Consider the following 13,439-nt stretch of genomic DNA (forward strand, 5'->3'; position numbering starts at 1 on the left):
TGGGGCTAAGTTGGCTTCCTCATTTTTGCAGTTCATCAATACAAAACTGATTTGAAGCTGAGCTGTATAATAATAAGCCTTTCAGCAGCCAGGCTTGACACTTGCCTTGTAATTAAGGCCTTGATGGTTGTGTTGATGGCAAATGAAAGAAAATGGCTTTGTTCTCAATTCCAGAGACTTGATTGCTGGTTCTCGTTCTCACCTGAATTCGACCCATTCTGCATTGTGCACATGATTGCTGGAGTGTGAGTAATTGCAGTGCTGGCAGATGACATTTTCATGAAGCACACTCTGCACTACTCCAGAGGGAATTTACAGAATTTATAGCTGGAGAAGCTCATCAAACATGGATTTAGGAAATGCCTATGTGAAAAGTGGGAGCCCACAACCAAATATCAGAGCTTTTCTTTTGACATTTGCTTTTACATAAAGGACTACTGTCTGCAACCTGTCTTACCTTATGTTAGCAGCCTATTCCTAACTAGATTTTTTGATTAATACAGTTATTGAAGTCATTAACACAATTTATTCTTTTGCATGTTTTCTGGTAATTTTTTGTTTGTTTGAATAGGGGTCTCAGTAAATGAGACAGAAAATTGTTCTCTCATTTCCATTCATATTTCTACATTTTCCTAACCTTCCAACAATATAAAAATTGTCAGCTGATATTGATGAAAATGTGTGCATTTTTATTGAAATACTTATTTTCTGAACATTTTTGAATTATAGCATATTTTGTTCATTTTGAATGAAAATAAATGTACATTTGAAGTAGCCATAAGGACTTCTATAACGGAAATATATTTCAGCAATTATAAATCAGATCTTCTTTGGATAGAAAACAGTAATGACTTTTATACCGACAAGTTCACAGATTTCAGTGAATGGTGTTTTGCATGTTGTAAATAAGAATTGTGTTCTGAAATTGTGCATCATAGATGACAGGTCATGGTATGCATAATCTTTCCTTCCCTCTGTCTTCATAATTTTGATTCTTCCTCTCCATCTGACAATCTTTGAGCCTGTCTTGTATTCACCATGTTTGCATCTGATCCCCTGGTGCTTCTCTTTGCTCATGTAACACTATAACACTTGGATGGTGGCTACCTGTAGGATGTTGCAGTGCTTGTTCCCAGCACCTGAACCAACAGAAACATTTATGGAATTCTGATGACCTTTTTCAATTATAGCTGTTTAGGCTGTCACCTACTTTACACGTGAAGATTCGTGGTTGCTCTGACTCAGACATATTTTTACACTGTCGTCTGTCTGGCAAGCAAAAATATCTCCACTTAGCTTCTATTATTTCTTGAAGTTTCTTAATTGTGGCAAGTATAGAGCCTTTCCTCCTTGAAGTTGGTATTACTGAAAGTCTTGAGCAATTGAATGATTGAAGGTTGTTTATTTATTTATTTATTTGTTTGTTTATTTATTAGACTTATTAACTAACCCCTGGGAGAAGTTAGGTGAGAAGTCCTTTGAGTTTCTGCAATAAATATTTGATTCTGAGTACTGATTATTATTTAAAATACTACAGGAAAAAAAAACCTTGAGGTCTAAGCAGATGATGTTCAATTGCCTATTGTTTTAGGTCCTAACATCCTCATTTCATTAATAGTTCTCTATATCGATACTAATAAATGGCAACAAGAGGAGAATCAATCTAAACTGCTGTCAGTTGTTTTATTTTATACTATAGTCCTCAGGTAATTAGATAGCACAAGGGGTGAGTTTTGAAGTGTCTTATCTAAATTTATGGATATTTGCTGCTGCCATTTACGTTAAGTAGATTTTTTGTTTTCTATTGACGTCAATGTGAACAGGATGAAACCTATTGTAAATACATCTTGGTTTTACTCATGCATATTAGAACTAATATCCTTCCAATACCATTGCTAAATTCAGTTCTTAATCTTAAATATTCCTTGGAAATTCAATGCATTCTGGTTCAGATCCTCAAAAATTCTTAGGCAGTTAAAAACCTTTGAGAATTTGGGTCTCAGAGTCACTTGTTGTCTTTTGAAGCCATGAATACAATCACATTCAAGGTTTAAGACTCAAGAGTTGGAGACAAAGTCTGCAGTTCTTAATCACATCTCTTACAGTCACTGCTGAAAGGCTGAGATCCAGGTGGATACCTTTGCGCTTGCTGATATTGCTCTTTCAGAAGACTAAGGGGCCCTCGTGCATTCTGGCAGCATTTTGAGGTGCTTTCCTATTCTCAATATGTTTCTCCAGCATCAGAACATTTCTTATTTTGGGATTTGAGTGGCAACTCAATCTACCATTATTTTCCGATGTCTATAACAAAACAACCTCTAGTGGTCCAACACATATACTAGAAAAAGGTCAGGGTGTCACCCTGTGTGTCCTTACTTGGGCTCTTTGACATGAAAAATGTTTTCATTTGTGAAGACAAGACCTGGATCAAAAATAGAACATGCTGAGAAAATCTTGAAAACTTTTGTTTTGTAAATCCATGACAAAACAGTAAACTATGATGAAATGAATGAAAGCAACAGCCACAGAACCAGAACAGTGAAATGCCACAGGAAACAGAAGTTTTTGAAACATTCTGAGGTGAAAAGAAGAAACTGCCTGATACCATTACCTTAATTATGGTGATGGTGTGAGACATACTGAGCATGGTGATCAAATATTACAATATGAAGGCCATTTTTGGATGGTATTAGCATGTTACGTCATCTGTAATGTCGAGAATGACATTAATGCTCTCTTTTTAAAGTTAAAATATTGCAAATCATGAAAAATGTTCAAATAGCATTTCTGTGACCTTCTTGCCACTACCTCTGGTACTTGTTTGAAAGCTTCAGCTCATTTTAATAATCCTTCTCTTACCCTATTTGTAACCTTCACCTTTTATACACACATCTCATTAACTTTCTCAACAAGAATGTTAATAAGATCTACTTTAATTTTCCCTAATACCCATTCATGCTTGCTTTTCTGTCATCACATCCGCTCTTGCCCTCAAGCTTCTCCCATTTGCCTCAGTAACACAACACTCAGATATCTTGTCTTTTCCTTCATCTCTTCCTCTTGCTTGCTTTCTCACATTGCTTTGTGGTTTTTTTTGTTGTTGTTGTTTTTTTACTTGACAATACAAACATTTTGTGATCTTCAGCATCTTCTCTGCAGTGTCTCTTAATTTCATTGTTTTTTTCTATTCTCTTCTACCTTTCACAATGAGGGAAAAAAGGATGCCCAGCTTGTGCTGTATTTTCATACTCATGATGAAACGACTTTTTGGTCTGTGGCAGAGTGTTGGCTCTGTATAACCCACTGCTCAGGCTATTTATTGCATGAGACCATTGACTATTTTGAAACAGTTCTCTCTCTCTTTGCCCCACCCCAGGTTTGAACAGTTTTACAGTTAAGGGAAGAGTACTTCCACTGCTTCTTCCATGATGATTGTTAAGGCCATTGCATTCTCTGGCTCCACACAGCATGTTATTTTATCTCCTCCTGTATTATTATTATTTTTCAGCCAGTGCAGTCAATCATCAGCCATTGCTTGTTTCCACTGGGAAACCCAAAGCTCTTGGACACTGCAATGAGCTTATGGTGTAGGTTTTTTATTATTCAAGGGAGGAGATGAGAGGGCAGAAGTCTCCTCCTTTCATTTATAAATGGCAGTATTACTGTATATTTTGTTGTACTTTCTTGTAAGGCAGCGTCTCTAATTATTATGGCCTTATTTCAAATCTTTTTTAAACTAATTAGAACTTTAGCATGTTTTATTTTGCAGTACCTGTTACCCAGAAGTCACTTATTCAGCAACTGTTTTACCTGCTAGTCAAGCATATTTAGTTTGGTTTTGATACAATTATACAGCACAAGGACAAAGCATACAGTGATGTATTTGATAATGGATTTCACATGTATCTAATTTCATTAATGATATATTTTTAGTACCTTTGGGTGACAAGTTATACACCTGTCTGTGTATCTGAATCTACAGATTATTATTCCATTCAAAAATGTTCTACATTTGCTCTACTGATATACCAGTACAGCTCTTTGATATGTAGTTCACATTGTAGCTGGTATGTCATCCCACTTTAGTTTTCAATCTTTGACACAGTTAGAAATCTATCTGTTGTAGAAAATTGCTCTGCAAATCTCCCATGACCTATTTGAGGTCTCCTGCCAGAGGACACCAAGACTTTGTCCTTTTAATACATTTGTTCATAAGCATATTTCATTTTCCTGTTTATCTGCTATTACAACTGTACTTCCTGGGCTTTTGTTCTTGCATTCATGACACTGTATCCCACACAAAAATCTTCTGTGTTGGGTTGCTTTGTAGCAGTTGTTTTGTCTATTTCCAGCTAACTGTGGTATACCCCAACTTCGCATTTGAGGAACTGTTTTAAGAGGTGAGATAAGTTATTGTTCTCTTACCTGAAAGTATTAGTGAAAACAGGGAGGAAAGAAGAGTGTGTTTGTGATAAAGCTTATATCATAGAATCATAGGATGGTTTGGATTGGAAGGGACCTTAAAGATCATCTAGTTCCAATCCCCTTGCCACGGGCAGGGACACCTTCCACTAGATCAGGTTGCCCAAAGCCCCATCCAACCTGGCCTCAAACACTTCCAGAGATGGGACATCCACAGCTTCTCTGGGCAACCTGTTCCACTGCCTCACCACCTTCAGAGTAAAGAATTTCTTCCTTTAATCTAAACCCACCTTTTTTTTAGCTCTAAACCATTACCCCTTGTTCTGTCACTATACTTCATGAGTCTCTCACTATCTTTCCTGTAGGTCACCTTTTAAATACTGGAAGGCTGCCATAAGGACTCCCTGGACCCTTCTCTTCTTTAGGCTAAACAACCCCAACTTTCTCAGCCTTTCTTCACTGGGGAGGTGCTCTGGCCCCCTGTTCCTCTTCATGGCCCTCCTCTGGACCCATTCTAACAGTTCTATATTTTTCTTATGCTGAAGGCCCCACAGCTGAACACAGTCCTCCAAGTAAAATGTCATGAGAGTGGAATAGAGGGGGAGAATTGCATCGCTTGACCTGCTGGTCATGCTTCTTGGTTGGCTTTCTGGGTTGCAAGTGCATATTACCAGCTAGTTGAGCTTTTCATCCACCAGAACCCCCAAGTCCTTCTACACAGGGCTGCTGTCTATCCTTTCATTGCCCATTCATGTTTAGGATTGTCCTGGTGCAGGACCTTGCACTTTGTTTCATGGAACCGCATGTTGTTCACACAGGCCCAGCTCTTGAGCCTGTCAAGGACACTCTGAATGGCATGCCCTCCCTCCAGTGTGTCAACCAGATCACTCAGCTTGCTGTCATCTGCAAACTTGCTGAGGGTGCACTTGACCCCACTGTCCATGTCACCAATAAAGACGTTTAAGAGTGCCAGTCCCAATACCAGCCCCTGAGGAACACAATTTGTCACTGGTTTCCATTTGGACATTGAGCCATTGACCACAACTCTTTGAGTGTGATAATCTAGACAGTTCCTTATACACCAAGTGGCCCATTCATCAAGTCCATGTCTTTCCAATTTGGAGACAAGGATGTTGTATGGGACAGTGTAAAATCCTTTGCACAAGTCCAGGTAGATGATATCAATTGTTCATGATGTCACCTGAGAAATAGTCAGAAATCATAAAATAATGTAAGAGAGTAACAGCCATGGTTACATTTTTACAATAAATTGAATTTGGAACTAATTTAGTGCTCTAATCTGTTCAGAAATCATTTGCAAAGAAATCCAATCAGTAGGACCGTATTCATTCTTCTAAAGTATTTTCCAATTGTTTATGCAGAAAAATGTCAGTCTTGGAGGAGAGTTACTCTTTTTGTTTACACTTGTACACAATTATTCTTTGTGTGTAAATGATCACGTATTGTTTTTGGGTTTGATTTGACTGTCTTTGACATGACAGAATAATTAAAGGACGATGAATAACTCATAGTGAATATTAGTTTTTATTTAGGAATCCAGCTTCTTCTCAATATATTTGCAAATATAGACTAGTTTGTAAACAATATTTACATGTCTATTTTTTTGTTGTGACACACAAAGATCACTTATTTGTATTCCAAACAAATTTTTGTGAATATCATGCAGTCAAATCAACGTAAGTTTCAACATACAAATCAACAGTAAGTTTCATTCAAATCATTACTTTCTGTGATGTAAATCATTGTAACTGAGTAAATATAATGGTAGTTTTCAGGTTCAGAGTAGGGTTTTAACATTAGCTTGTATAATGTACTATAAACATTAAAATGATTTTGCTTATGTATTTGCTATTAACACTTTCTTGAAATATGACTTACTTTAACGCTTTTGGTTCCATATTCAGTTTTTTGTAATCAATATTGCACTAACAGACTTTCTTTTGCATTGAATTCTGTTATACACAATTTATCTATTGGCTCTGAGAATCTTAACATATCTTCATATAAATTATTATTTTGAAGAGGGAGGAATCGATTGTAATATCTGAATTTGTCATCAAGACACATAATAATGTGCAGATTCACAATGTCAGTTTTTGGAGCGACAGGGTATCACACTGAGAGAGGGTCTCCCCATACATATCTCTTTTCTGTTCTGAAAGCAATTATGCAGATTTCAGCAGAGTAACATATGAAAAATATCACTGTCCAATGAAGCTTCCTTGCACATGGTAAAATAGCAGAGCTGCTGTGTACCCGTTGTTGTTTTCCATTTAGAAGTAGATAGATGGATAAAAGATGCAGATCAATAACTATCTACCTAATGTATATGCATCTTTGCTCATTAAGCTTTAAGGATTTACTTATTTATTTATTAACATGTCTCAGGTACATCATAGGACCTTTTCAGCTACCATCAAACTCAGACACAGGAAATGGATCCAATGGACAAATATAGCGTGTTTCCTGGAATAGTCTCTATGGCTTTCTTTGTGCTGTACTGAGAAGGCTACTTTTGCAGTTCTTCATGATGTACTATGCTGGTTATTGCACTTTGGTTGTCATTTTTTTTCAAAGGATGGACTTGCTGTTAAATAAATTAAATTAAGGATTAAAAAAGAGAACAGTTTGTGGCAACAAAGGGTAAAATTTGTCCTTAGTCCACAGAGGAGTCAGTGGGTGCTCACCACTTTCATATGAAATCATTAGGTAGTTCCAACCTCATGTATGTACATAATGTGTAAACTGCTGTGCCCCAAATCTGTCAATTTATGTGTATCAGTAACACATGCCCTGTCACCACATTCACCTGTAATAAAATTCTTCACCAATAGCTGTCAGCGTAGAAGGGTAAAACCATATTTTCTATAACTCTTGCTGTCTGTAGTTCATAATCTACAGTGTATGGTGTATAGATCTATAATCTATGAGTTATTGTTTTCTGATTGTTTTACACTTTCTTTTGTCTGGCTATTAGTATTTATTAAGACACTTTTGTTACCTCTAGTTTGCTCAGAGAACAGCAGGAATGATCCAGAAAGTCACATAATTTTTCTGCCCTACACTTAGTTTAATCATTGACAAGTTGCTTTGATTACCTGCCTGATTTTCTTCTCCTCTGGCTCTCCAGGCAACACTGTAGAGAGGAGGTGAATCTGAACATAAAAAAAAAGTATTTGTTGACTGTTGAAATGCTTCCAAATCAACTGCTCTTAATATAACAGCATTTCTCCCAACATAAATTGATTTGTTGTAAAGTTTTAAGACAGAGGACAGCATTCTGAGTCACCCAGTGCTGTTGGGGTGCCATCCTCTGACTTAAGGAAATTTTCAGATTCCTTATAGTCCTGACATTGGACGGGTTGTTCATTTTGGAAGAGCCATGAGTAATGCTTTGAAGACTTTCTTTCTGTGTTCACCATCCTCATTGCCTCTTAGAATTAGGAAAGACCTGAGGTTTTTCACTCTGCTATTAGTGTGCTGTTACCCATTATCTCCATTGTGCCTCACAGTCAGACAACTGTTTATCCATTGTTTGAGAGATAGATGCAACCTTCCCTTAAACTCCTCAGTGCCAGTTCTGTATTTTATTCATGAGTTTTAAATCCTTGCTTGGCAACAACTGATTCTTTGAGCCATTAGTCCTACCTAAGATACACTTGACATCAAAAAACATGATATGCAGGGTGCTCATGGATTGTGTCCTTTCAATGCTGATATTCTGAAATTTTCCAGGAGCACTAAATGGCAACTTCAGATATTTCCTTCCTATGATGAAGGTCATTGTCTCTGTTATTTTTATATTTCAGACTCCTTATTAATCATCTTTTTTAAAATTTATGTAAAATAATGTTTTTCAAGTCTGGGACACATTTATCTTAAAGCAGGAATGACAGTAAGACTGTCTATTGATAGATTTACATAAATTTTTACACTTGTTTATAGTTTTAAAAGTGTTATTAATGGAAAAAATGTAATGCCTTAATATTTAATGGTAGGGAAAACATTTTTTTGCCTTATATTAAGTTCTGTTTTTTCATAGCTGGATTCAAATTTCATATTCTGATTAAAACAAAAACAAAAAGTTTAGTTGTTCTTCAGATTAGTTTTAAACTTAATTTGCTATCTTTACAGTTGACCTTTGACTTTTTGACCTTTGATTTAATGTTTGTTTCCAGAGTTTGTGTTTATGATATTGTTTCCATTGAAAAGCATGATAGAAGTCCGTCTAACGTCAGCAGAAGCAGGACTAGGCCCACTGTATTTTTATTCATTCATTATTCAGAATAATCAGGCATGGCTTTGGTGTCTGTAAATTTATGTAAACTGTCATCTGCTAAAATCTGTCCATAATCACAAGTGTTTCATAAATATTAATATTAAATCAATGCTTTAAATCAGTTTTTTAAATTATCCAACTATTGGAAATAGTTGCAATTATTTCACCTTTTCCTGTAAAACCTGTAAAATAAATTAAATCACTGCAAGAAACAATGTAAGTGACTACTGCTGTTAAAATATTCAGTTCAACTGAGAGGAAGTATACAACCTATTAAAGGCAGAAGGCATTTACGTGAGGGTAGGGTAGAGCTGGGTGTTTCCTTGTGGTTTTGTTTTACAGTTTTAGTTTTTTCTTCTGAACATTCAAGTATAAGAATAATTAAGAACTCTTTATGACCTTTGTGGAAACTACTTGTTCTCAGTATCATTCAGAATTTAGCTTTTTTGTGGAATTTTCTTGGCTGCTACTAAAACATCTATTGGTCATAAGGATAAGACATCCATTACAGATGTTTTTTTCCATTCTTGTATTAAGTGCATCACTTGAGGCATCTTAGAGGCCCTGTTATTTAATTTGCGTTGTAAATATTCTTTTCTTAGGTGGCAGGCAGTAAGGAAAGTCTCTACATTAGCTTCTTACAAGTACCCCATGTTTCTGCTTCTGCAAGGGTAATTGATTTTTTATTTTTTTTGAGGGGGGGGGGGGTTCCTGAAAATAAACATTTTTTATCATTAGCAGAGTTTTAATATAAAACTGTAGGGACTTTATTTTTCCATTATTCTCAAGGGCAAGTAAGTTGCCTATGGCTGTGCTTGCATTTGTTAAGCTGATATTAAGGCAGGTTTCTGAATATATATTGCACGTGCAGAGAGGTGACTTGTATATGCAAAACAGTGCTTCCCCATAAACAAAAGAGAGTTGTTGGATATCAGATTTTCAGATTTAAAATGGAAGGTCAAGAGTGCACAGTGGAGGCCTGTGTTGTGGAGGCCCTTATCTTTATCTTCATGTATATAAAAACTGATTCATTTTCATCTTTAATGCCCATTGTTTCCAATAGTCAAAAGAGTGATGTTGTCATAAGTAGAACCAGACACTTCTTTGTCATTGGGAGAAAAGAAGAAAAAGACAGCAATTTAATTTTTAAATATACTTAAAATTCAGCAGTAAATTAGGATTTAAAGATCACATGCATTTTGTTTACACCACCTCTTGAAAGAAAATCTTATTTTGAAAACTGAAAGGTTTTACTTGTGAGGAGTGCACACATTCTTGTATGGCAAATTTTGCTGTGAAAGTCAAAGTTTTGCTGTGTGCGTGCTGCTGGAGCTGCCAGTGGCAGTGAATAATGCACGGTGCGGGGCTGCACTCCCGCCGTGCTGCTCACGGCCTCTGGCCTTGGTGCTGAAACCCAGGCGCCACGTTCTCCAGAGCTACTTAACCTGTATTGGTAAATACCAATATACTGCTTAAGCAAAAATAGAGAGGTAGACCATATGAAGTACTTAAAAGACTTCTTTTTTTTTTTTTTTTTTGGCAGTTTTATTCAGTAGATAATTATTTCTTACCTGCAGTTGACTTTATGCTTGAAGTTACACAGTGTATTACAGTCATTTTGTCCCTAACAGTAAATCAGTCTATCCTTACTTTGGAAAAGTTCATTCGAAGATCAAAGTCACATTAAGGCCATCATGATGATGCATGCACAACTATATATAAAACTTTAATGTTTCTTTTTAAGCAGTAAATTACTGGAATTAATAGTTTACTCATACAATTACAGAGAATAAAATGCTTTCCCAAGATTAAATAATGCCCTCAGAGTGTCACTTTAGAAGAATAACAAAAAGCTAAAAATCAATAATTTTAGATTCTTATGAAAAGTTATGGGGTTTATGCATAACTCTGTTTTAGCTAGTTGAACTATGTATGTGAGAAATTGATATTGAGAACTGATTCTTAAATTATGAAAAAAAATTATGAAATAAATGTTGATTCATTTGTGAAAAAGACTCTTTTCCTATGCAAAGTTACAGAAATTTTCACATAGATTCATACATTATTTTGAAGATGAAAAGTCCCTCTCCTTGTTTTTCTAAAAATGCAAAAAAAGTAATAAAAGAATACTTAGTGTATTTATATGCAAATGGTTTGTTTAATGTAAATAGTTTTTAATCATATTTCTGTTCCCGTTTTTTAATCGTGTAGAATATTTTCTTGCCTGAAAAGTAACATGTAAGAAATTGAGTACAGTATCTTTTAGAGGATTTATGGTAATGCTGCTGAATTTAGCTGGGCATAAACAGCATGGTGAGCCCCTCAGGGTCTCTTCATTTTCCCGACACGCTCCACTGCTGCCCCATTAACACTTCGTCTGTTATTGCCATCTACTCAATTTAATGAGTATCTTTGAATTTGAAGTTCTACACAAGAAACAATAGCTAAAATAACTGATGCACCTACTGCAGCTTTCAGCAGTGTATCCTATTCCCTTTGTAAATTTTTAAAATAAAAATTACATTTTTATTTTTCTGCAGTGTAGTTATACCATGACATTTTCTTTAATTATGGTACACACTAATCACAAGCACTGAGTAATGACTACAAATATGATGCTATATCTGTCTGTGCAAAAGGTAAACACATGCTTAATAGCTTCCAGAGGAGGCTTTTCCTTACCTTAAAATTCTTTCTATTAATAATGACACTTTAATATGAAGAAAGAATAGTACTGCTGGAGACTTTGTGCTATCAAAGCAGAATATTATATCATTTCTAAGAAGTTAGAAGATAGAAAGGCTAGGTGCTGTTTTCTGATACCTGTATGAATCCAGCTAACTGCTGTAAAGGGTCAGTATGTGGCTCATTATATTGGATTCCTAAAACTGAATTTATCAGATTTGTCTAAATACATGCATAAAACTTCTTAAATTATGAAACCACAGTATGTATTATCAGACAAGGGCTCAACCCAATTTAAAGCCAGAATAATGCTGCACTGGGATACATCACAGGATTTAAGAACAATGTTCTAATCTTGCATTGATTATTAAGTGATCAGCAAAAACAAAAGATTGCTCTAAATCACCTTAGATACTTAATTGATATGGAAAGTCTCTGAAGGGTCAAATAAAAACTCTGAGTAATTGAATAAATTTCTATTCCAGAAAACTGAGGAATTAATTTTGATATTAGATTATTATTATTATTATTATTATTATTCTTAAATGCATTTATTGACAGCCTATTTTAAAAGCTAGAATAACAGAAGTGATTTTCTCTGTTCCTTGTAAGCTTTCTATCCTGTAGTAAAGCTATTTTTTTTCCTTTTAGAAAATGAATCTGAAAGAAAATTGGTGACTCCAATCCAGTGGACCTACAAGCACTCTGACAGGCTCAGAGAGCAGAGTCTGGACCAAAGAGCAATTACCCCACCAAACGATTTCAGGTACAATTGACCTAAATATAGCACTCTCTTGAGATTATTGACAAGAGTTCATTTCCTGTAGTGCTTTTCCCATTTGCTACTCTTGGTAACCATTGTGATATTATCTGCCTGGTGCTGCATGACTTCTGGGATGCATCTAAGAGTTCTGTTGTGCATCATCTTTAAACACACAATTCACGCTAAAAGAGTCATTTGCAGTTAAATTAGATGATGCATATATTATTCTTGCTGCTGAAGTTGCACAGAGCAGGAACAAGTGCATGAATCCTTATGGACCTGGATGTGATGTAATTCTTTTCACTGTGAAATCAGAAAAGTAGTTAACCCTAAATAAATAAGAGGATTTATTTCACTAAACTGTAACAGTGTCTTCCACTGAGCAGGATGGAGAGCTTGGCAAAATTGCAATTTACTTCTTTGTATACTTGTATTTATACATACAGTATGGCTTCCCTTAGTGACATCCTACCTACAGGCACTTGCTGTAGCTATCATACACTGGCATGAAAAACAAACAAGTATATGCACTGAGTGTATAAGTGTACAAAAAGTGAATGAACAGAATTAAGAGAATGGTAATGTTACAACACACTTCAGTTTTGAAGTATACATTTTTAAGCATTGCTTGCAAACTTGTGCAAAATGCTGGATACATTTGCACTCCACATATGTGGAATATACAAAACATACTTGGTGTTCATCATAGAGGCTTTTTTACATCCTATTTCTTTTACTGAATTCTCTGGAAAACCCATGCGTTGCTCAGAAATCCAGAAGGCTAGTATTAGATTCCATGAAGGGCATCTGTTGGAAAGCCGTTTTTTGCAGTTTTATGAACTAATGTAGTAGGACACAGCTGTGCTAGTTATTTTCCTGCATGTTTATCTGTTTTTCAAAGAGAACACCAAAATACATATTTTATTTTGGAAATAAACTCCGCAAATAGTCATAGGTCCCACTTGTCAAAGGAATATTAGTGAAAAGGTTATCTGAAAGCTGAACAAACTGTAAGATAAAGACATATATTGGTCTGTTGAGTTAGTTCTTTTGATGATGATGGACAGCAGTTATAAATGTAGTTAGACTTAGGAATACTATACTACATTCTAAAAAGCAACAAATAAGAATATCTGATTTGATGTTACTCAGAAAAAAAGCATATGCTATTCTGATTAATGTTATCCTCTCTAGAGGACTTATTATTTTATTATTATTTTTTTCTCTATAAACATGGAAGTTTTTGTCTAGATACATAGACTTAATGAT

General features: G+C 35.4%; 1 protein-coding gene across 1 annotated transcript in view; it reads left to right on the forward strand.

Moving 5' to 3' along the window:
- Positions 1–13,439, forward strand: part of MYT1L (myelin transcription factor 1 like) — a 319,918-nt gene that overhangs the window by 68,431 nt on the left and 238,048 nt on the right. Inside the window, 1 exon segment of the mRNA XM_040552858.1 lies at positions 12,059–12,173. The gene's annotated coding sequence lies outside the window, so the exon portion shown is untranslated.

The sequence above is a fragment of the Cygnus olor genome, chromosome 3 (genome assembly GCF_009769625.2).
Source record: "Cygnus olor isolate bCygOlo1 chromosome 3, bCygOlo1.pri.v2, whole genome shotgun sequence".
Taxonomy (NCBI): domain Eukaryota; kingdom Metazoa; phylum Chordata; class Aves; order Anseriformes; family Anatidae; genus Cygnus; species Cygnus olor.